The sequence below is a fragment of the Hypanus sabinus genome, chromosome 2 (genome assembly GCF_030144855.1).
Source record: "Hypanus sabinus isolate sHypSab1 chromosome 2, sHypSab1.hap1, whole genome shotgun sequence".
Lineage (NCBI taxonomy): Eukaryota > Metazoa > Chordata > Chondrichthyes > Myliobatiformes > Dasyatidae > Hypanus > Hypanus sabinus.
Genome location: NC_082707.1, coordinates 61,858,426 through 61,882,432, shown reverse-complemented (window position 1 = coordinate 61,882,432; position 24,007 = coordinate 61,858,426).

Below are 24,007 nucleotides of genomic sequence, written 5' to 3'. Positions count from 1 at the left end.
CCTGGATTTTATTTATACAAACACATTCAGAAGATGTGCAATAATTTATAGGAAGGTTGGTCCATCTTTTTGCATGAGATCACATCCAACGCTCAACAGTATTCTTCTCTTCCATTATATAAATATGATATTTCTAAAATGTATGAACTAATGTCACTATTTAATGTTTCACAGTATAACTGTTTGAATTGCACTTGAAGCAGGGTTGTTTAGTCATTATTGTATTTATACCAAAGACTAAAATTGCTGAAGTGATTTGCATGTGGTGTTGAGGCCTACAACCATTTCAATAATTTAATGCCACAAAATGCATGACCCTGCTCAATTATCCTCTTCGGTAAAGAAATTATGTGACCAGTGCAGCAGGAGTTCAAGTGTTAATTATTACTTTTTATTCAATTTTGTGTTGTTTCAAAACTCAACACTTTAAGAAATTAAGTGTGTTATTCACTTCAGGAGCACCATTATTATTATGTTTCGATAATGAATTCAATGGGCCTGGCGGTCTGCACTTGACTCTCGTACTAATCATGTGGCCACTACTCCCCCATGCAACACCTATGGGTTGGGCCAATCCGAGGGCTTCCACTCTATGGTTCCTGAAGAGATGACAGGGCTATGAGTGGTGAGTAGACCTGTGGTGGTGGAAACTCAGGATATCATTAAGTGTGAAATTTTGGTTAGTATTACGTTAATGAACAAAAAATACAAACAAAATTACAGGATCTTTAACGAAGTTTCAAATTTCCAGCGAGGTATTACAGATTTCAGTTCTGTGCTTTAACACTTCAGTGTTAGGGTCTGGGAAGACAGGATATTACACTATGTTAGCCGATGCAAGAGACTGCCTTTAAATAGGCTAACATTATACCTTATCTGGTAGAGATGTATTTACAGATATGTGTACAATCGGCCAGAAAAATATGAAAAATCATGACATTAGCTCATCAAGGTAGACCCCTACAAAATATTTGTCTTCTTTAACATCAGGAGGCTCCACACAATCACCAAAGTCCATAGAGAACGGGTCCTGGAGCTGCTGTATGCAGATGACTGTGCTCTTGTGGCCCATACGCCGGAGGATCTTCAGACTGGCCTTGCTGTGGCGGTGAGAGCGTACAGCAGGATGGGGCTGACCGTCAATACCACCAAGACAGAAGTGGTTTGCCAATGGAGTACCAGTGTCCCACCCACTCTACCTGCCTTCACTGTTGGTGATGAAAAGCTGTCTGTAGTGCCATCTTTCAAATATCTGGGGAGCATTCTCCCTGAGGATAGCGGCATTGACAACGACATCCAGAGCCGCATTAAACAGGCATCAGCCACCTTTGGGAGACTTCAGCGTAGAATCTTTCAGAACAGGAGCCTTCGTCCCTCCACAAAGGTCACAGTATACCAAGCGGTCTGTGTCACCATCCTCCTTTATGGCTGTGAAGCTTGGGGAACCTACAGCTGTCACATCAAGTCCTTGAAGCGCTTCCACATCAGCTGCTTTCAGCCCATCCTGGGAATTACTTGGCGTGAGGGGGTGCCTCACACTGAAATACTTGTTAAGATTAACTGCAGAAGTATTGAGGTCATGATCACCCAGCGTCAGCTACAGTGGCTGGGGCACGTTATAAGGATGCCCCCATGTCAGCTATCCTGCAGAGTGTTATACGGCCAGAGGATCATGGTCGACGCTCAGCTGGAGGGCTGAAGAAGCGCTGTAAGGATCAGATGAAGAATGCTTTAAGGAAGTGCAGGATCAGACCTGAGGACCTGGAGGATGTTGCTGCTGACCGTATCACTTGGCAAACAGTTGTGTAGGGACGGGGTTCGTATTCTGGAGATGGAAAGAACAACCAGAAGACAGCAGAAGAGAGCCAGGAGAAATGCAGCCATGGTTGCCATCACTACCACATATACATGTCCCACCTGCAATAGAGCTTGTGGGTCCAGGATAGGACTGTACAGTCATCAAAGATCTCACTGTTAAAGAAGTGGATGTCGTCATCAGATTCTGATGGACAACCGAAGAGAGAAGCCTTGTCTTCTTACAACTGGATGGGTTAGTTGAAGGCTGCAGTCAAGTGAATAATTTGGAGACCTTCCCTGCTCCGAAAATTGATTATAAAATCAAAGTACATTTATTATCAAAGTACCTATATGTTATCATATACTGTCCTGAAATTAATTTTCTTGCAGACATTTACAGAAAAATAAGGTAATGTGCAAAAGAAGACAAATTGTGTAATAAAAATTTAAATAATAACATCAGGATGAAAGATCTCGGCTTGAACTATTAACTGTGTACTCTTTTCCATAGGTGTTGCCTGGCCTCTGAGTTCCTCCAGCATTTTGTGTGTGTAATTTATATACATAGACTGATTACACGTACATAAAGTGACACTAGCTGATGTAGTGGTAGTAGGGTGGGTTAATGGGTGGAGGTGTTGATCAGCCAGACAGCTTGGGGAAGTAACTGCTTTCGAATCTAGTGGCCCTGGCATGAATGCTGTGTAGCCTCTTCCCTGATGGGAGTGGGATAAAAAGCCCATAGGCAGGGTAGGTGGGGTTCTTCACTATTTTGCTGGCCATTTCTTGGTACTTGCTGTATATACACTCAGTGGCCACTTTATTAGGTAACGTGGTAACTGAGTGTAGTATGCTCATGGTCTTCTACTGCTGTAGCCCATCCACTTCAAAGTTCAATAAGTTGTGCTTTCTTATATGCTTTATTTGCTCACCATTGTTGTAATACGTGGTGTTGTATCACCTTTCTGTCAGCTTGTACCAGTTTGGCACTTCTTCCCCGATCTCTTTCACTAACAAGGAATATTTACACACAGAATTTCCATTCACTGGATTATTTTTTTTGTTTTTGAACCATTCTTTGTATACCCTAAATACTGTTGTGTCAGAAGTTTCTGAGATACTCAAACCACCCTCTCTGGCACCAACTAACACTGCATGGTCAAAGTCACATTCTGATGTTTGGATTGAACCTCTTGACCATGTCTACATGCTTTTATGCATTGAGTTGTTGCTACCTGAGTGGCTGATCAGACATTTGCATTATCAAGCAGTTGTTCAGGTGTACCTAATACAGTGCCACTGAGTGTGTGTCCTTGATGGTGGGTAAGCTGGTGCTTCTGATGTGTTGGGCAGTTTTCGTTGTAGAGCACTCCTGTCTGCTCCAGAGCAGTTTTTGTACCACGCAGTGATGCTGCATGTTTGGATGCTCACCACTGCAGTTTGTAAAAGATCAGGAGTATTGATGTGCATAGACCAGTTCGCCTCAACCTCCTCAGAAAACAGAGGTGTTGGTGAGCCATATTGAATGTGGAGGATGAGAGTTTGTGTGAGATGTGCACTCCCGAAACTGCTCGCAGTTTCTACTGTTGTGTTGAGGATATGAAGATGATTGTGAGGAGAGAGAAGAAAAGATAGTTTCCAAGCTTTGGCTGACTTGAATGAACACTAAAAGATGTCAAAAGAGGAGAGGATACCAAAATTGTGATAAGCTACCTGGTTACAGGTTGCAGGTTTATCTTGCATAATTGTATTCGAACATCATTGAATACTCTGACCTACAGCAATCCCCTGGCAGCCTTTATCAACTCAGAACAATTTGAAAAGATCATGTAGAACCAAAGAAAACAACAAATAGTTAAAAATAATAATATGATAAATTTGGTCTCCAAAATTAATTAAAATATATTATACAGTGAGCTAAAGAAAAATAATCCAAATATCTTAGCTTAGACCTACCTTTGCAATGGTGCTTTGTGGACCTAGTCAAGTTAATGTAATTGTCAATTGTACACAAACTAGGCCTGAATAAAGTTCAGGGACCTCTTGCACTTTGTGCATGGCCACTCAGATCAGCATAATATGGAACTCTGCTGCACTCAACTGTAAGTCCAATGCTAGAGCAGGAGATCATAGATACTCTTTTACAAAAGGGTCTTAGCACATGACAAATTAAATTTTACAATCCAGTATTTAAAGATTTATGGTCTCTACCTGATTTTTGCACTGCTTTGCTAAAAGGTAGTTAACTTACACCCTCAGCCCATCTTGTAGATTATATTGCTATCTTAAATTTCCACAATTGTCTCCAGGTTAGAGATTAATTTAAACCTGGACTTTTCTTAAACTAGGAGTTTTATTTTACAAGCTTGAAAATCTAGTCTTTTTCATTAGAACTATTCACTTTCATATGCAGAAGTTATTTTTAAAAATTAATTTCCTTCCAGTGGCCCCACATTTTAGATCAGGTTTATTATAATGGTTCTTTTCCTTTCTTTTTCAATCTTTTTATTAATATCAATGTATTAAGATAACAAACATTAATACATAATTATTGGGATTACAAAATTAAAAGTTAACATAGATGGATACATAAACAATAGGTACAAAAGAATTAAGTCTCCCAAAATCATACATGATACAAATATAATGTGTACAGACAAGAAAACTAGGGGTAACAATATGAAAAAAAAAACAGAACAAGAACAACAAAATTATATACCCCCAAAAAAACAAAAAAAAACTACTCTAACAAGCTAACACGAGGAGATCTGCAGATGCTGGAAATTCAAACAACACACACAAAATGCTGGTGGAACACAACAGGCCAGGCAGCATCTATAGGAAGAAGTACCATCGACGTTTCGGGCTGAGACCCTTCGCCAGGACTAACTGAAAGGAATGATAGTAAGATAGTCTTACTACAAGCTAACCACTAACTAAAAAAAGAGAAAGAAAAAAGAAACATGGGCTGTTTATAATATCAAAGAAAAGAAAAAGTATCATGTCATCAACTCTGATCCTCTCTACATGTATATAATCAGAAACAGAAAGAAATAGGTTTGAAAAAAGGTCAAATTACATCATATGAAAATATTGAATAAATGGCCTACAAGTCTTTTCAAATTTAATAGGAGGGTCATATATAACACTTCTAATTTTTTCCAAATTTAAACGTAACATAGTTTGAGAAAACCAATGAAATGTGTTGGGGGGTTTAATCTCTTTCCAATTCAATAAAATAGATCTTTTAGCCATTAATGTAAGTAATGCAATTATCCGACAAGCTGAAGGAGATAAATGAATAGGCTCTATCATTGGTAAACCAAAAATTGTGGCGATAGGGTGAGGTTGTAAATCAATATTCAGTACCGTAGAAATAATATCGAAGATATCTTTCCAATATTTTTTCAAAGATGGACATGACCAAAACATATGAGTTAGAGAGGCTGTCTCAGAATGACATCTGTCACATATAGGATTTATATGGGAATAAAAATGAGCTAATTTATCCTTGGACATATGAGCCCTGTGAACAACTTTAAACTCTAACAATGAATGTTTGGAACAGATAGAGGATGAATTAACTAATTGAAGAATTTTTTCCCATTTCTCAATAGGAATAGTAAACTTAAGTTCCCTTTCCCAATCATTCTTAATTTTATAAAAAATCTCTGAACGTATTTCATAATTATATTGTAAACATTTGCTATTACTCCTTTCTGAAAAGGATTTAATTCTAAAATTTTCTCCAAAATACCCATAGAATCCAGATTTGGAAGTACTGTAGGAAGTACAGTGTTTAAGAAGTTCCTAATCTGTAGATATCTAAAAAATGGGATCTAGGCGAATTATATTTATTAAATAATTGTTCAAAAGACATGAAACAATTATCCAAAAATAAATCAGAAAATCATAGTATACTTTTAGTCTTCCAAGCTAAGTAGGCTTGGTCCATAATACAGGGATGAAAAAAGAAATTAGACATAATAGGAATTGCTAAAACAAATTGATTCAACCCAAAGAATTTCCGAAATTGTAACCATACGCGTAAAGTGTATTTAACTATCGGATTGTCAATTTGTTTATGCAATTTAGAAAAAGCAAAGGGAAGAGAAATCCCTAAAATAGAACTCAATGAAAACCCTTGTACAGATTTGGTTTCCAAATTTACCCAATGAGGACTAAAAGATAAATTCAAATCACATAACCAACATTTCAAATATCGGATATTAATTGCCCAATAATAAAATTAAAATTTGGCAATGCCAGTCCACCTTCCTTTTTAGACTTCTGTAAATATCTTTTACCTAACCTAGGATTTTTATTCTGCCATATATATGAAGAAATTTTTGAATCAACGTTATCAAAAAAATTTTTGGAATAAAGATTGGTACTGCTTGAAATATATATAAAAATTTAGGCAAAATAATCATCTTAATAGCATTGATTCGATGTATCAGTGACAGAGACAGTGGTGACCATTTAGTAAACAAATGTTTAATCTGATCATTTAAAGGTAAGTAATTAGCCTTAAATAAATCTTTATGTTTTGTTGTAATTTTAACCCCCAAGTATATAAAATGACCAGTAACTAATCTAAAAGGTAAATTTCCATAAATTGGAACCTGCATATTTAGGGGAAGCAGTTTGCTCTTATTAAGGTTCAGTTTGTAACCAGAAAAATTACTAAACTGAGCCAACAGTGATATAACAGCAGAAATGGATTTCTCAGGATTAGAAATGTATAATAACAAGTCATCTGTATATAATGATAACTTATGTATATCCATCCCACAGGTAATGCAAAAATGTTAGGTGATTCTCTAATAGCAATTGCTAAAGTTTCCAGAGCAATGTCAAATAGTAATGGACTAAGAGGACAACCTTGCCTAGTACCCTGAAAAAAGTGATAATGGTTCTTTTCCATTGACACACTCCTACTCATGGAGAAAATGATTTACTTTTAAAGATAAGTAGAAGGAGTCTTGACAGGTATTGCAATTAACTAAATCATGTACTGTAAATAAAATGTGTAAATATGGGTTAAAACACACTCAGTTGTAAGTGTGCCGTAGATCGTGGCATGATATTAATCACTTATTAGCTAACGCTTCATTCACAGCAAAAGCTAAGTCTGCAAAAAATTAAAACTGCTGTAGTTTCATGTCTGAAGTTAGAATAGCCAAAATTAAGGATTCAAGATTCAAGTTTATTTATTATGTGTACATTGACACATACAATGAAATGAACCGTTTGTGTTAACAAGCAACACCCCCGACGGTGCACTGCGGGCAGCCCGCAAGTGTTGCCATACATTCCGGCACCAACACAGCATGCCCAACAAACAACTGCAAAACAAGCCTTGTTCTTCTCTCCCATCTACACAGCTGTTCAATCGCAGGAAAGGCCTTCAGCCTTCAGCCTCCAAAGGACTTAGGCCTACAGACATTGAGCTTGGACTTCCCCAGCAGACTCACAGAGGTTTACAGATTCTGCTCCAGATAATGGGTCTTGACTTCCGGACATCTGATTTGACCCTTGTGCCTTGATCCTTGGCATTGGTCCAGGGATAATCCCCAAACACTATGCCTTGAATCGTGGTCTCACTAACTGGTGAACCCAGGGGTTATTAAAGCTCATTCCTCCTGCCCACGCAAAACTCCGAATCTGGAATCTTGCTGACCTGGGGGGCTTTCGTCCACTTTCTGCTGGTCCGACATCCAACAGCCAACCACAGATGCCCCATGATTGTGTCGCTGGCCTTTGAACATGGAGCAGAGACTTACACTTGAGTCTGACCTCTAATTCCCAACATCCCTGTCACTAAACCCTAACCTGAACCCTAACTCTCTCTATCAATTTTTATTTCACTTTTAATTATCTTCATTGGCTGGATTTTAATATTATTAGGTAACAAAATAACTTATCCAACAAATTATTGGTAAGTCTGAAGCTATCAGGTTGGATCTCCCAACCAAATGCTGTCGGATATTTTTTGCCCACATGTTCTGACAATGCATGCTGCTTCATTTGCCCCTCAGTGCCCTTGCGAAACCCTATGGAGTTCAGTGGTCAGCTTGTCTGGGAAATACCAAACCACATTCAGTTCACCACCCTATGATGATACCATTTTCTAAATTTCACAGACAATGGAAGGATTTTTAGAAAAAAAAATTAGAAGCTTAAATTTTTTTTTGTCGTTTTTCTGAGTGGGAGAGGTTACAGTTAGTATAAGGGAGAGCAGTTGGGGTTGAGGCCTTGTCACTCAGGCTCTGTGCAGTCCTCTAAATCAAGTAATTAGGAAAATGAAGGAATTTAAAAATTATTTTGGCACTACATTACAAAAATTCACTTGCCCAAAATAGCTCTGTGTGGTCAGCTGTTATAGATAGATAGATACCCCATTGATCAAAGGAAATTACAGTGCTACAGTAGCATGACAAGTGCACAGATATAAATATTAGAAGAGAATTAGGAAGAATAAAAAATCAGTTACCAGAAACAATCTAACAGGAGGGGTCATCACTTCCCTGGCTATAGGTTGACTCAATATAGAGCCTAATGGCTGAGGGTAAGAATGACCTCTTTGGAACAGCATAGTTGTCTTAGTCTATTACTACAAATGCTCCTCTGTTCAGCCAAGGTGGCATGCAGAGTGTGAGAAACAGAATTGCCAGGATTTTCCATAGGGTTCTTTGTTCCACCATAGCCTCCAGTGTGTCCAGTTCGAGTTCTATAACAGAATCACCTTTCTAATCAGCTTATTGAGCCTATTGGCATCATTCATATTGATGCCCCAGCACACCACTGCATTGAAGATTGTACTGGCGACAACAGACTGGCAGAACATGTGAAGGAGAGGCCTGAATACTCCAAAGCTAATCTGTTCTTTTCAAAAATTGTCTGAATGGATAACAGATAATGAAAAATGGGAACATATAATGCAACTGTTTCACTAGTTGGCACAAGTACATTCCTAGTCCCAGACCTATTGTCCTCCAAATCTATGTTCTTGCTTATGCGTCAATAGTTTTAATCACTCCTTTATTCCTAACCAAGCCTTTAGTGGGAACATACTTGAAATCTGTTTGTTTAATTGGGACTAAGTATTTCTTTGTGTGGTTCTGTGATAAGTCTTGTTTAATAATGCTCCTGTGAGGGCCTTGGAATGAGTTATCATGCTGAGGAAATACAAATGTAAGCTTTGTTGTCAGTCATCAAAAATGTTTATTTTCAAAATTGTTTGAGAAACTTTACACCATGAAGTTTATTTAAAATTCTTTGCTCTTGTCACTAGAAGTGAAAATATACTTAGTGGAAAATAGTAGTATCCTTGTCTTTTAAGTCACAGGCTCATTCCATTTCAAGACTAAAACAAAATCTAGGTCAACACTTCATTATGAGTAGTACTGCAGCTTTTCAGTGTAAGTTTAAACTGAAGGGCTGCCTACCTCTTCAGTTGGTTGTAAAAGATTCATTGTCCAGTCAAAAAAGGAATTTTCCAGTTGTCCTGGGTAACAGTCATGCATCAAGAATGTCAAGATGAACTAGTCATCCAGTTAACATTGTTCTGAAGGTATGAGCCACTCTGTTGCTAATGTAATATCAGCAGTTCTTCAATATAGCATGTAGGCTATGTCAGGGCATGTTACAGACATGTATGATCTATATACAGTAAATGCAAGCCTTTTAATGTGATTGACCATTTTGGATTGAAGTTGGTTGTGTGAACATAAAGTATGTCTTGAAAAATTTTTCTGGTTAGCCTCAATAATGTCTGTGATTTTTAAAAAAATCAATATTGTTGATAAAGTGAACAGTAAGCTTTTATATCACAACTTATTTTAAAGGAACAATTATTGAAGCATTTCTAGAAATAGGGATTAATTTTTATTTCAGGTGTAACTTCCAATAGAAGTATAAATCAGGAGAGATATGTAACCAGTATCATGGGCCTGGTAAACTAGAGGGGAATGTTTAATGATGTTGCATGCAAGGACACTTTTAAACAGTTTGTGAGCTTCCAGCAACATTACAACAGAAGGCAGCAGAGTTTCTGGAAAAAAAATTACGAATAAATTTATTGCCAAACTGAGTAATGCTTATACTATTCCTGTAGACTTCTCTTTATATAATTGGCCTTTGTTAAATGAAAGGGACAACAATAGTGGTAAGGATTACTGCTGTTAATTTACTTTTTGGAAGTTTTTCCTTGTTCACGATATAAATAAGTACTGAATTATTTTGTGTGCCAAAAAATATCCACAAATCCTCAGTTATTTCTAGTTTAGTGTTTAAAAATTATTTTAATCTTTTAAAAGGACTCTGTATTACTATATTAACACTGTTTGACTGCCCAATTTTGAATGGAATAATATCATTCCATACTAATACAAAATTAGTAAAAATCGATGCAATTTTATTTTCTTAATATAAGTTCCAATATAACATCATATTTAGCCATGAAATTAATATGTTGAGTTGTTTTAGACTTATTTCCAAAGCTTGCAGAATGGGAAGGCCATTAATAATGGATTTTGAATGAATTTGCTGCATTATTAGACAAATTTTTCACCTGGGATATAAAATTCTTACATAACAGTTGCCCTGTCAATATTAACATTGGTGCCTAGTGCCTTTGATATAATGGAGAATTTAATTTCTTCCAATCCAGCTTCTAATTCCTGAGTGTAAGTAAATGCTCAATTAAATTATATTTTATTGTCGCAGAAAAGTATGTCCTAAATATTCTTGGATTTTGAGGATTTTGTTAATATAGCTGACATTTAATTCAAGCTGTCAGCAGGGAACACGAAGAACGGAATGACAGTCTTTATTACTTTCTTTGTAAATACAATTAATACTAACCATTGTCATTCCTAAAGATCTCTTTCGTGGACTCTGCTACATGTATATATATATTGTTAAAATATTATTTTGTTCAGTTCTTCTTTTGTATGTTTTGGTAAACTGATATTGAAAGAATTTAATTACTTATTTGTGGTGGAAATGCTTTTACGAAAAGCTCTTAGCTTCTGCTGCCAAAGAAGAAGTGATTGCAAATCAATGCAAATTTTACTAAAATATGCACAATGAAGGTACATATAACATTTTATTGTAATGGTTCAAATGGTTCCATGTATTATTAGAGAATGTATACAGCATACAACCATTAAGAGGCTACTTTGGAGAGAATTGGTTCATTGAGATACCAAAAGTCAACAGCCAACAACCTACCTAATTACCAAAGATATCTTGGATGTTTCTTTATTTGGGGGTTATGACAATTGTTACTTTATCCATAGAAACCTAGCTTGCAGCTGCTTCTGAATTCTTCCTTCTCTGAATACCTTATGATCAATAAAAACAAAGTCTGCTTCCACTTCATCATATTCACGGCTTGTCAATAGACATTAATCTGTTGATGGATGTTTCATTTTTCACAGCTATATTGATTTGGCTGATGACTCCTTGTCATAACATTTTTTGGGATTAGCTTAGATGGGCACTAGAATACAGAAAAAGAGATCTTAATGAATTGGAAAGCTGCCATATTCAGTAAGAATGGAACTAAGTAATACTATAATTTCAACCTTAATTGCTTTTAAATAAATTATTTGTCCCTATTATACATTTGTTTCTGATGTATTTTGAGGGGTTTTATAACTGTACTAGACAACTGGGTGACCCGTTGGGGCTCTCTTTTGTTGTTCATTATTCAGAGTTGATGATGCCAGCCATCATCTCCAAGTGGAAAGAAAAGTATGTATTGAAAGCTGTCATATGAGTGATGGGTCTCTGAAATTTTTGCAAATCACCTCCTCGTTCTTTCAACACAATGTGTCGTGATCTTGCTTCAGGTTCGGTGCTGTTCGGTATAATGACAGCGACTTTCTTGGCAACTTGTGTATTAAATCTCTGATGTTCAAATGTCAGTCTCCGGTCAGGATCAATTTCGATACATGCTTCTGGCGTGCCTCAAATTTGTTCTTTTGCAAGTCGAAGGGACACAATGTATGGGTTTCATTGTCGTAGTAGGTTTATCAATAATTCAACAATCTCACGTTGAATTCCATCATTCTGTAGTATCCCCATCCTCAATTGTATGCTGTATTGAGTATCCATGAAATAAATTTGAAGGATTCGGGCTTGCTGGTTGGGGTCTGGCATTAAATGTCCGATGTAATGATGGATTTGGCCTTGAATAATTACAGACGGATTCCATCCATTCCTCGTTGGAAGGATTTCTTCGGCACCAAAGGATGTCATTTGGAAGAGGAAATTGTAATGTTTGATGTTCTTCCTGAACTCATTTGCAATAGGTTCATTATTGCTGTATAAATTGAAGAGTTCATTGGGTAGAGGTTGCAAATTGCCTATCCTGACCTTTCCCTTCATACAGCAGAAATTTCCAGTTTCTCCAGTGAATAGGAAGGCACGACAGTGAGGACATACTCTGGTCATCATACTAACATCAGCAGAAGTGTTACGGCTTGCAAGTCGTGCAACTTGCCTTGCTCTTTCACTGTCGAGGTATTGTCGTTGAAAGTGGGCATTGTTGTCTTCAGCAACTCTCGCAATAATTACTCTTTGGTGCATATTCTCAAGTTGATCTTTCCTTTTTTCCTCTGTCTCTTCCTCTCTCCCCCTTCTGTGCCTGTTTTGGTCATTCTGGAGACGTGCAGCCTTTTCATCCCCCATATCTTCATCTCTTCTGCCGTTTGTTCTTTGTCTCTGATCCTGGAGACGTGCATTTCTCAGCTCCTTTGTCTCTTCCTCTCTCCTCCTCCTATGCCAGTTGTCATTCTGGAGATGCACAGCCCTTTCATCCTTCCTCTCCTCTTCTCTTCTACCATTTGTTCTTTCTCTCTGATCCTGGAGTCATGCGGCCCTGGCCTGATCCGAATCTTGTTCTCTCCTCCTTCTGTGCCTATTGTTGTCATTTTGGAGCCTCTTCTTCCCTCATCTTTTTAGTCCTGACTCTTTGATCCTGGAGTTGTGTGGCCCTGGCCTCAAACGATTCTTGTTCTCTCCCTCTTCTTGCTGCTTCCCGACAAAGTTTGGCGTAATCTTTTGACCATAATGTCCCCCTTCTCTTTCTATGCAGCATAATTAGGCTGACCATATTTTTTTTACCTTAATCTGGATAGAAGATACGAAGCAGTAACATCAAAGCCTCCAGGATGCTGATTATTCTTGATGATGTGGTTGGCGCTCTCCTAAATGGACATGATATAGTCATCGCTGTCCTTTGACTTCAACAAAGGGTTTGATATGTGTTTCGAAGTACCTCATTAAAATTAAATTTAATTATCTCTTATTGATGGGTCGCAGTTTGATCTGTCCCAATCCTGCACATGCTGCTGATGATTAGCAGAATGTGACTGCTCGAAATAGAGCTGCCCTGCCCTTTTGCTGTGGTTGGTGTCGCTGCTGTGAGCATCGTGAGGTGCTGCTGAGGCTGGCCATGCGCATGCGTCGTGGTTTCCATGAAAGCTGGAATCGGGTGTGGAAAGCGGGGCCTGTTGATGAGTGAGCAATTTTATTCAAATATAACATGGACTTCTGCGTGCATTCTCTAAGTTAGCGCATTTGAAGTTTATTTGGTGAAAAAAGTGTTGCTTCAATGCACTGTTTTGGCTAATTTGAGGGCACAAACAGACAAACTGACAAACAGATAAACAGAATGAGAATTTTAGTAATGTATCGATGAATTCATAATGTTATTAAATGACCTGATTTTCCTAAAAAACACACAGATATGGAGCAATTACTTAAAAAATTCAGCAATGAATATCCCTGTAATGATATGTTTTGTAAAATAAAAAATTCTGACATACTAATTAAAGTCCAGTGAGATTTCAGCAAGTTGCAACATCTTGACAGAGGAACATTTTAATAATACATTGTTAAACAGCTGTCCTGTTGACCAGGGGAAAGCAACCAAAGACAGAATTGGACATGAACGTGTATAGCATGTTTGCCATTGAAATGTGAATTGTATGTTGTGCGGTAATAAACCAGTAACCAGTAGGTCACCATGAAGAAAAGACTACAATAAAAAGAATGTAAAATGCTGGAAATACACCATATTCTATTGGCAAGTGGAAAGGCAGTTCACATTTCAGGGACAGAGCTCTAATCGTACGTCTCCAAAGACCCATGAAAATTTCTCAAGTTAGATGGTGGAACTGCATCACAACCTGGAATGGAGGCTCAAATGCCAAGACTACAAGGAGCTACAGAGGGTTGTAGACTCTGCCTGCTCCATCACAGACACAACCTAGCCACCATCGACAACATATTCAAGAGGCAGTGCCTCAAGAAGAGGGCATCCATCATAAAGGACCTTCGCCATCCCATGTGTGCTGTCTTCTTGTTACTACTATCAGTGAGAAGGTACAGGATCCAGAAAACATAATAATTCAGAAACAAATTCTTCTACTGCACCATTTGATTTATGAATGGTCCACACACCCATACAAACCACTTCATTATTCTTTTTCTGCACTATTTATCTATTTTGTTATTTAAAGTAATTGTTATGTCTTTGCATTGTACAACAACTTTCATGTCATTTACATCCATATTAAAACAACCTGCTTCTGATTCTGGAAATGGAATTGCAAATATATTGAGGTAGTACAAGGTAAAACAATAACAGGAAGCAGAATGAAGTGAAACGTCTAAAGAGAAAGTGCAGTGTAGGCAGACAGTAAGGTGCATTTGATAACAAGGTTGATTTGTGAAGTCATGCATCCATTTTATTATACTATGAAATTGTTCAACAGACTTATACGTATAGGTTAGAGGTCCACTGTCCTTGAGCCTCGTGATGTATACTTCTGTCTTTTGCCCGATGGAGGAGGGATGAAGAAAAATTGTCCAGGCTCGTTAATTATACTGAGTGCTCTACTGATGCTGTGAGAAGTACTGACAAAGATAATGGAGGGGAGGCTAGTTTCTGTGATGTACCGAGTTGTGTTCACAACTCTCTGCAGTCTCTTGGCAGACCAGCTGCCGTACCGAAGTGTGATGCGTATGGATAGGATGCCTTCAATGGTGCATCAATAAAAAATGGGAAGGATCGATAAGGGCATACCTTACTACTTAAACTTTCTGAGATTTGGTGAGCTTTCTCAGCCATGCCATCTACATGGTTGGACTATTGGGGGTGTTCACTTCTAGGAACTTGAAGCTCTCAACTTCAGCATTATTGATGTAGACAGGAACATCTGTACCACTCCCCTTCCTGAAATCAATGACCAGCTCTTTGGCTTTGCTGATATTGAGGGAAAGCTTGTTGACATGACACCTTGTTACTAAGCTCACTATCTTCTTCCCGTACTTAGGGTCATCCTTATTTGATATATGGTCCACTGTGGGCCATATATAAAGTAACTTGTAGATAGACTTAGAGCAGAATCTGACACACAGTCATGTGCTACCAGGGAGTATATTGGGGGACTGTTATTCAGGAATTTGAGGATACAGTTGTGGAAGAAGATGTTGATTCCCAAGGCTAAAATTTGGGGATGAGCTTGCTAGGAATTATAGTATGAAAGATGGAAATGCAGTCCTTAATCAATCATCTAACAAACACTCAGTGGCCACTTTATTAGGTACAGCTGCGCATCTGCTTGTTAATGCAAATATCTAATCAGCCAATCAGTGCCTGCCACTCAATGCATAAAAGCATGCAGACATGGTCAAGAAGTACAGTTGTTGCTCAGACCAAACATCAGAATGGAGAAGAAATTTGACCTAAGTGATTTTTGCTTGTGGAATGATTGTTGGTGCCAAACAGGATGGTTTGGGTACCTCAGAAACTGCTGATTTCCCGGCATTTTCATGCACAACAGTCTCTAGAGTTTTACAGAGAATTGTGTGAAAAACAAATAAAAAATCCTATGAGCAACAAAACCTTAATGAGAGAGGTCAGAGGAGAATGGACGGATTGGTTCAAGCTGATAGAAAGGCAACAGGAAGTCAAATAACCATGTGTTATAACAGAGTTTTACGGAAGAGCATCTTTGATTGTACAAGATATTGAACCTTGGAGTAGATGGGCTACAGCAACAGCATTCCATGCGCATACACACAGTGGCTACTTTATTAGGGTTAGGAAGTACATAAGAAAGTGGCCACTGTATGTGGGTGTCTTTACTGTCCAGATACTACACAGATGATGGCCAGGAGATGGTGACTGTCATAGACCAGTTTTGGTGTGTGGGGAATTATAGTGGGTTGAGGTTATTGGGAAAACTGGTGTTAATGTGTGTCATGACAGTCCCTTGAAGCACTTCGTGGTGGTGGGTGTCAGAGCCACTGTGTGGTAGTTGCTAAGTCATAGCACCATGTTCCTTTTAGATACCAGGATGCTAGTGTCTTCTTAAAGCAGGTGGGAACATCGGAGATCTGAGATCTGGGAGCTGGAAAATAAGCATGTCCTTTTAATAAAACTGAAAAAGAGAGATTGTTCAAAGACTGAAGAAATAAAGATTGAAATAAGCAACATACACAAAATGCTGGTGGAATGCAGCAGGCTAGGCAGCATCTATAGAAAGAAGTATAGTCAATGTTTTGGCCTGAGACCCTTCGTCAGGGCTAACGGAAAAAAGTGATAGCAAGAGATTTGAAAGTGGGAGGGGAGGGGGAGATCCGAAATGATAGGAGAAGACGGGAGGGGGAGGGATGAAGCTAAGAGCTGGGAAGTTGATTGGCAAAAGGGATACAAGGCTGGAAAAGGGGGAGTATCATAGGATGGAAGGCCTTGGAAGAAAGAAAGGGGGAGGGGAGCAGCAGCGGAAGATGGAGAACAGGCAAGGAGTTATTGTGAGAGGGACAAAGAGAAAAAATAATTAAAAATAAAAAAATTAAGGATGGGTTAAGAAGGGGAGGAGGGGTATTAACAGAAGTTAGAGAAATGAGTGTTCATGCCATCAGGTTGGGGGCTACCCAGACGGAATATAAGGTGTTGTTCCTCCAATCTGAGTGTGGCTTCATCTCAACAATAGAGGAGGCCGTGGATAGACATATTGGAATGGGAATGGGACATGGAATTAAAATGTGTGGATACTGGGAGATCCTGCTCCTAAAATTGGATCCGGAATTCAACAAGATCCTTTCCACATGGATGCTGGTTCCCTTAATATTCTACATGTATTGGTGTTGGATTTAAGCACTCAGCAAGAGCATTCATGGAAATCTAGGTTAAAGAAAATCCAATGACACATAATGAATGGTTCCTTTCATCACAGTACTACTTGATTGCAGAAAGATTTTCTTACACGTACTAGAAGTCCCTTGCAATAGACGCCAACATACCATTGCCTTAAATTAAAAGTATAAATACTGGAAACCATCCAGTCCTTCAATATCTGTGAAAAGAGAAGCACAGCTATCATTTTAGCTCAATGACTTTCACAGATGCTGCCTGACCTGCTGATTGTTCAGTCCATAAGAAGAGTATCAACTCGTGACGTTGACTGTCCATTTCCCCCCACAAACACTGCCTGTCTGTTGAGTTCTTCCAGCAGTTTCGTTTGCAGCATCTGCAATCTCTTATATTGTGAATTCAGAATTACAGATTCTGTAGTTATCATTGATTTCTCAATATGCCTTTCCTTTTGCTTGCTGTACTCACATATTAGCTGTCTACTTTGTATGCATCAGTACACCAAGATCCTTCTGTATCCTAGCATTCGCTAATTTTTCATGATTAAAAAAATCTTTTTCTGCTCTTCTGACCTAAATGATTAATTTCACATACTCCCACCTGTCACCTTCTAACCAACTCAGTACATGATCTCTACCCCATTGCTGATTCCATAATTACTTGTTAATCAAGAGTAAAGAGTAATTTTCAAACTAGTTTTGTAAGGGAGAATTGGAAAGTCAAGCATATTTAATAACGTCACAGTATTCACCAGAGTTGGAGACAGGCAGAACTTATCTGGGCGCCACAGTAGCATAGTGGATAGAATGGTGCTATTATAGTCTGGGGGTGTTTCCGAGTTCGTCATTTGCTTCTGGCACTGTTCTGTAAGGAGTCTCTAATGTCCTCCTGGGGGAATGCTTGGTTTTCCCCAAGAGCTCTGGTTTCCTCCTGCAGTCCAAAGACGTAATGGATAGGTTAATTGGTCATTGTAAGCTGTTCTGTGATTAGGTTAGGGTTAATCGGGGTTCTGGGGTTGCTGGGCTGCAGGGCTTGAAAGTGTGGAAAGCCTATTCTGCGCTGTATTGATACATAAATATAGGACTCAAACAGTCTATCTATACAATTAAGTAGAAAATAAACAATTTAAAATCAATGTAAACAAGGTGGTTTCTACAGAATTTACTGATATTTACAGAATCTCTTAAAATGAGCCTAAATGAATGACAGCAAATGAGCTCTTGACCATTACCACTGCAGCCTCCTGATAAAGTCTGTGTAATTTCCCAGTATATTGCACTGAATGGACAAGTTTCATTATAGCAATTGAATCTTTCTTGAGGACAGTTCCACACAAATTATGTGCATATCATCAATCCCAGTCACTTATGACAGTGCTGCCTCCAAGTGTGATTGACAGAATAATTAACTGATCATCTCTATTCTGGCTCAGAGTAGCAGTGTCACAAAATACAACTGTAAAAGTCAAGTATCACGCATGCTGACTGCTGACCGCTGTTAAAGGGAGCTATTTGATGAGCTTAATTGCCTGTGAATAGGATTTTTTCCACTTCCCAGATTTAAAAAAAAACATGCTATTGGCAATTAAATTCATTAATTGCTTCATCGTGATTATTGTTAGCAGTGTCACAGGTAGACAGGGTGGTGAACAAGGCATTTAACGTGCTGGCTTTCATCAGTCAGGGCAATGAATACGGCAGTTGGGATATAATGTTGCAGTTGATTAAGTTGTCAGCGAGGACACACTTGAGTACTATCTACTGTTCTGGTCACCCGGAAAGATATAGTTAAAGATGAATGAGTGCAAAAAAGTTTTATGTGGTTTTGCTAGGACTAGGGAGCCTGAGTTATTGTGAGATCTTAACTAGGCCAGGTCTTTATTCTTTAAAACGTTGGAGAATGAGGGCTGACCTTATGGAAGTTTATAAGTTCATGAGTGGCTCTGATAATGTGTATAGCAGCAGGCTTTTCCCCAGGGTAGGTGAGTCCAAAACTAGAAGGCATAAAATTTATGGTGAGAAATGGGAAGATTTAAAAGGGCAGAGAGTGGTGAGTGAACGGAATGAGCTGCCAGAGGAAGAGATTGAGTACAACAGTGCCGTTTAAGAAGCATTTGAATAAGTACAAAATGGGGCAGAGCACAGGAAATTGGGACTAGATGGCTGGTTGGCATGAACTTTTTGGAGCAAAGGGCCTACGTCTGTACTATATTGCTCTATGCCACCACACCTCCAAGTGTTTCCTAAACATAGGATTCTTCAGGCTTATTAGCTGTTAAAAAGAGCATAAAAATAGTTCTATGTATTCTTTGAAGACTTTGAAAAAAATTAAGATATGGAGAAACTAAAATGACACAAGGAGTATAGGATGAACAGAAGACAAAGTCAGCTTCCAAGAACGTTGCCTTCTGTGTTTTATGACTATCTCAAAAGGAATGACCTGTAAACATCTACTTGATAACATTAAGACAATAAGACCATAAGACATAAAAACAGAATTATTTCCTTCAGTCCATCAAGTCTGCTCCACCATTCAGTCATATCTGATTTATTATTCCCCTCAACCCAATTCTCCTGTCTTGTCCCATAACCTTTGACACCCTTACTCATCAAGAACCCTTTAACCTCCTCTTTAAATATATCCAATGATTTGGCCTCCAGAGCTGTCTATGACAATAAATTTCACAGACTCACCACCTTCTGACTAAAGAAATCCCTTGCCATTTCTGTTCTGAAGGGATGTCCTTGTATACCGAGGCTGTGTTCCCCTGTACCGGGGCTCCCCCTCTATTGGAAGCATCCGCTCCATGTCCACATTCAATATTCGTTAATTTCAATGAGATCCTCACTTATTTTCCAAACCCCAGCAAGTACAGGCCCAGAGCCATAAAACATTTCTCATATATTAACCGGTTCATTCCTGCGATCATTTGTCTGGACCTTCTCTAGATCCTCTACAATGTCAACAGATTCTTTCTCAGATAAGGGGCCCACAGCTGCTGACAATACTCCAAGTGCAGTCTGACCAATGCCTTACAAAATCTCAGCATTACATCCTTGAATTTATATCCTAATCCTCTTGAAGTGAATGTCAATATTGCATCTGCTTTCCTTACTACTGATTCATCTTTAAACTTTAATCTTTCCCAATTCTCCCTTACAATACCAGTTTGAGAATTAGCTGTAAAGAGTAATCGAGAAATCAGGAATGGGATAGAGATGGTTTACTGAGCGTTAATCCTCAGCGAATCCTGCACAAAGAATCCCAAGTGCCTTTGCACCTCGATGTCTGAATTCGCTCCCCATTTAGAAAACAGTCTAAGCCTTTACTCTTACTACTAAAGTGCATGACCATGCACTTCCCTACACTGTATTCATCTGCCACTTCTTTGCCCATTCATCCAAACTGCCCAAGTTCTTCTGCAGACTTCATATCTCCTCAACCCTATCTGCTCCTCCACCTATCTTTTATTTCTCCACCAATCTGGCCACAAAGCCATCAATTCTTATGTCCTAATCATTGAAGTACAACTGAAAAGAAATGGCTCCAACACTGACCCATGTGGAACACCAATAGTCATTATCAGTCAACCAAAAAAGATCCCTTTACTCGCACTCTTTGCCTCCTGTCAGTCAGCCAATCTTCTGTCCATGCTGACATCGTTCCTGCAGTACCAAGGGCTCTTATTTAGCAGCCTCATGTATGCATCTTGTCAAAATCCTTCAGAAAATCTAAATAAACAACATCCACTGACTCTCCTCTGTCTATCCTTCCTGTTACATCCTCAAAGAATTCCAAGAGATTTGTCAGGCTAGATTTCCCCTTAAGGAAACAATACTGAATTTGGACTATTTTATCATGTATCTCCAAGTAACCCTAAACTTCGCCCTTAATAATGGATTCCAAAATCTTCCTAACTGCTCAAGTCTAGCTAACTGGTCCGTAATTTCCTGTCTTTTGCCTTCGTCTCTACTTAAAGAGTGAAGTGACATTTCCTATTTTCCAGTACTCCAAAAACCTTCCTGAATCTAGTGATTCTTGAATGATCACTACTAATGCCCCCACAACCTCTTTAACTACCTCTTTCAGAGCCTCTCACTATATCAGAACTTCATACTTGTTACTTTTCTGGTCAGTTTGCAAATCAGTTCTAACTGCAACAATAATTGCATACCAAAAATGAACATAAATAAATGTAAAATGTAAGTTTAGAACACAGAACAGTAAAACACAGGATCAGGCCTTTTGGACCATGGTGTCCGTAACTATGATGTCAGATGAATCTAATTCCATCTGCCTGCACATAATCCACACCACTCCATTAAATTCATGTTCATGTATCTATCTACTTTGTAAATGCTTCTCAAATGACACAATTGTTTGTTTGTACTACCACTCCTGTGTTACAGGCATCTACCACCTGCTGTTCAAAAAAAGCTTGCCTCACCATCTCCCTTAATCTTTCCCTACCTCACCTTAAAGCAATGTACTCTACTATTTGAAGCTTCCATTCTGTGAAGGAGACTTTGATTCTCCAGCCTATCTATTCCTTTCATACTTTTATCAACTTCTAACAGGTACCACCTCAGCCTCTGATGCTCCAAAGAAAACATTAATGATGTTGTATTTCTTTATTTTCTCATAAATTCTTGCAAGAAAATGAATCTCAAGGTACTATGTACTTTGATAATAAACTTTGACTTAGTACACCAATCAATGTTCCTGAGGATACCACCATTTACTTCGTAAACTTATTTTTGACCTCCCAAAGTGTAGCATCCCACACTTACCCAGATTAAACTCAATCTTCCACTTTTCCATGCTGTGACACAGGACAAGATAGGACAAAGTCAGCATGGTTTCCTTAAGGGAAAACTTTGCCTGATGAACCTGTTGGAATTCTTTGAGGAGATTACATGTAGGATGGATAAAGAGGGTGTAGTGGATGTTGTACATTTGGAGTTCCAGAAGGCCTTTGCCAAGGTGCACATATGAGGCTGCATACCAATGGTATTACAATGAGCCCATGGTATTACAGGAAAGTTACTGTCACGGTTAGACTATTGGTTGATTGGTAGGAGGCTGCAAGTGGGAAGAAAAGGATCCTTTTCTGGTTGGCTGCCAGTGACTAGTGGTGTTCTGCAGGGGTCAATGTTGGGACCGCTACTTTTTATGCTGTATATCGATGATTTAAATGATGGAATAGATGGCTTTGTTGCCTAGTTTGTAGAAGATACTAAGATTGGTGAAGGGGCAGCTAGTGTTGAGGAAACAGGTAGGATGCAGAAGGACTTAGAAAGATTAAGAAAATGTGCAAGAAAGTAGCAAATGAAATACAACTTTGGAAAATGCATGGCTATGCACTTTAGTAGTAGAAATAAAGGTGCAGACTATTTTCTAAATGGGGAGAGCATCCAAAAATCTGAGATGCAAAGGGACCTGGGAGTCCTTATGTAGAACACCCTAAAGGTTAACTTCAAGGTAGAGTCAGTGATGAGGAAGACAAATGGAGTGTTAGCATTCATTTCAAGAGGTCTAGACTACAAATGTGGGGATGTGATGCTGAGGCTTTATACGGCACCTTCAATTTTGTGAACAGGTTTGGGCTCTTCATCTAAGAAATGATGTGATGGCAATGGAGAGGGTTCAGAGGAGATTCACAAGGATGACTCTGGGAATGAAAGGGTTATCATACAAGGAAGGTTTAATAGCTCTGGGTCCATACTGGCTGGAAGTAGAAGGATGAGGTGGATCTCATTGAAAACTTTTGAATGTTGAAAGGCCTAGACAGAAAAGATGTGAAAAAGATGTTTACCATGGTGTGGGAGTCTAGGTCAAGAGGCCAGTGCCTCAGGATACAGGGGCGTCCATTTAAGACAGAGAAGCGGAAAAATTGCTTTAACCAGGAGGGTGGTGAATTTGTGGAATTCATTACCACAGGCAGCAGTGGTAGCTTGGTCGTTGGGTGTACTTAAGGCAGAACTTGATAAGTTCTTGATTGGACATGGCATGAAAGGTTAGGGGAGAAGTCCAAAGAGTAGAGCTGAGGAGGGAAACAAAGGATCAGTCATGATTAAATGGCAGAGAAGACTTGATGAGTCAAATGGCCTAATTCTGCTTCTATGTCTTATGGTCTTTTCCCACCCATATCTGCAATTGATCCTTATCCTGTTGTACTCCACTACTTTTATGTCATCTGTAAACTTATGAATCAGCCCACATGCATTTTCATTTGGACCATTTAGATATACTACAACAACAAAGGTTCGAGCACTGATCCTCACAGAACACCAGTAGTCACAGATCTCCAGTCAGAATAACTCCTCCACTATTATCATCTGTTTTCCATGAGCAAGCCAGGTTTATCAAAAGGAATGTCATAAACACTTGTCTGAACCCAGAACAGCAGTTTTTCTGGATTACAGTCAATTTCCTTGGTTTCCTGGACCCATTACAATTTGCCTGTTTGCCACAACAGGTCAATGGCAGATGCAAACTCAATGGCTCTCTACATGGCTTTAGACCACCTGGACAACAGAATTACTTATGTCAGGATGCTGTTCATCAACTATAGCTCAGCATTTAATAACATTATTCCCACAATCCTGATTGAGAAGATGCAGAACTTAGGCCTCCATACCTCCCTCTGAAATTGGATCCTCGACTTCCTAACAGGAAGACCAGCATCTGTGTGGATTGGTAATAACATATCCTCCTCGCTGATGATCAACAGCAACACAACTCAGGGGCATGCACTTAGCCCACTGCTCTACTCTCTTTATACACATGACTGTGTGGCTAGGCATAACTCAAATGCCATCTAAAAATTTACTGAAGATACAACCATTGTTGGTAAAATCTCAGGTGGCGATGAGAGGGTGTACAGGAGTGAGATATGCCAACTAGTGGAGTGGTACTGCAACAACAACCTGGCACTCAACATCAGTAAGATGAAAGAGCTGATTGTGGACTTCAGGAAGGTTAAGACAAAGGAAAACATACCAATCCTCATAGAGGGATCAGAAGTGGAGC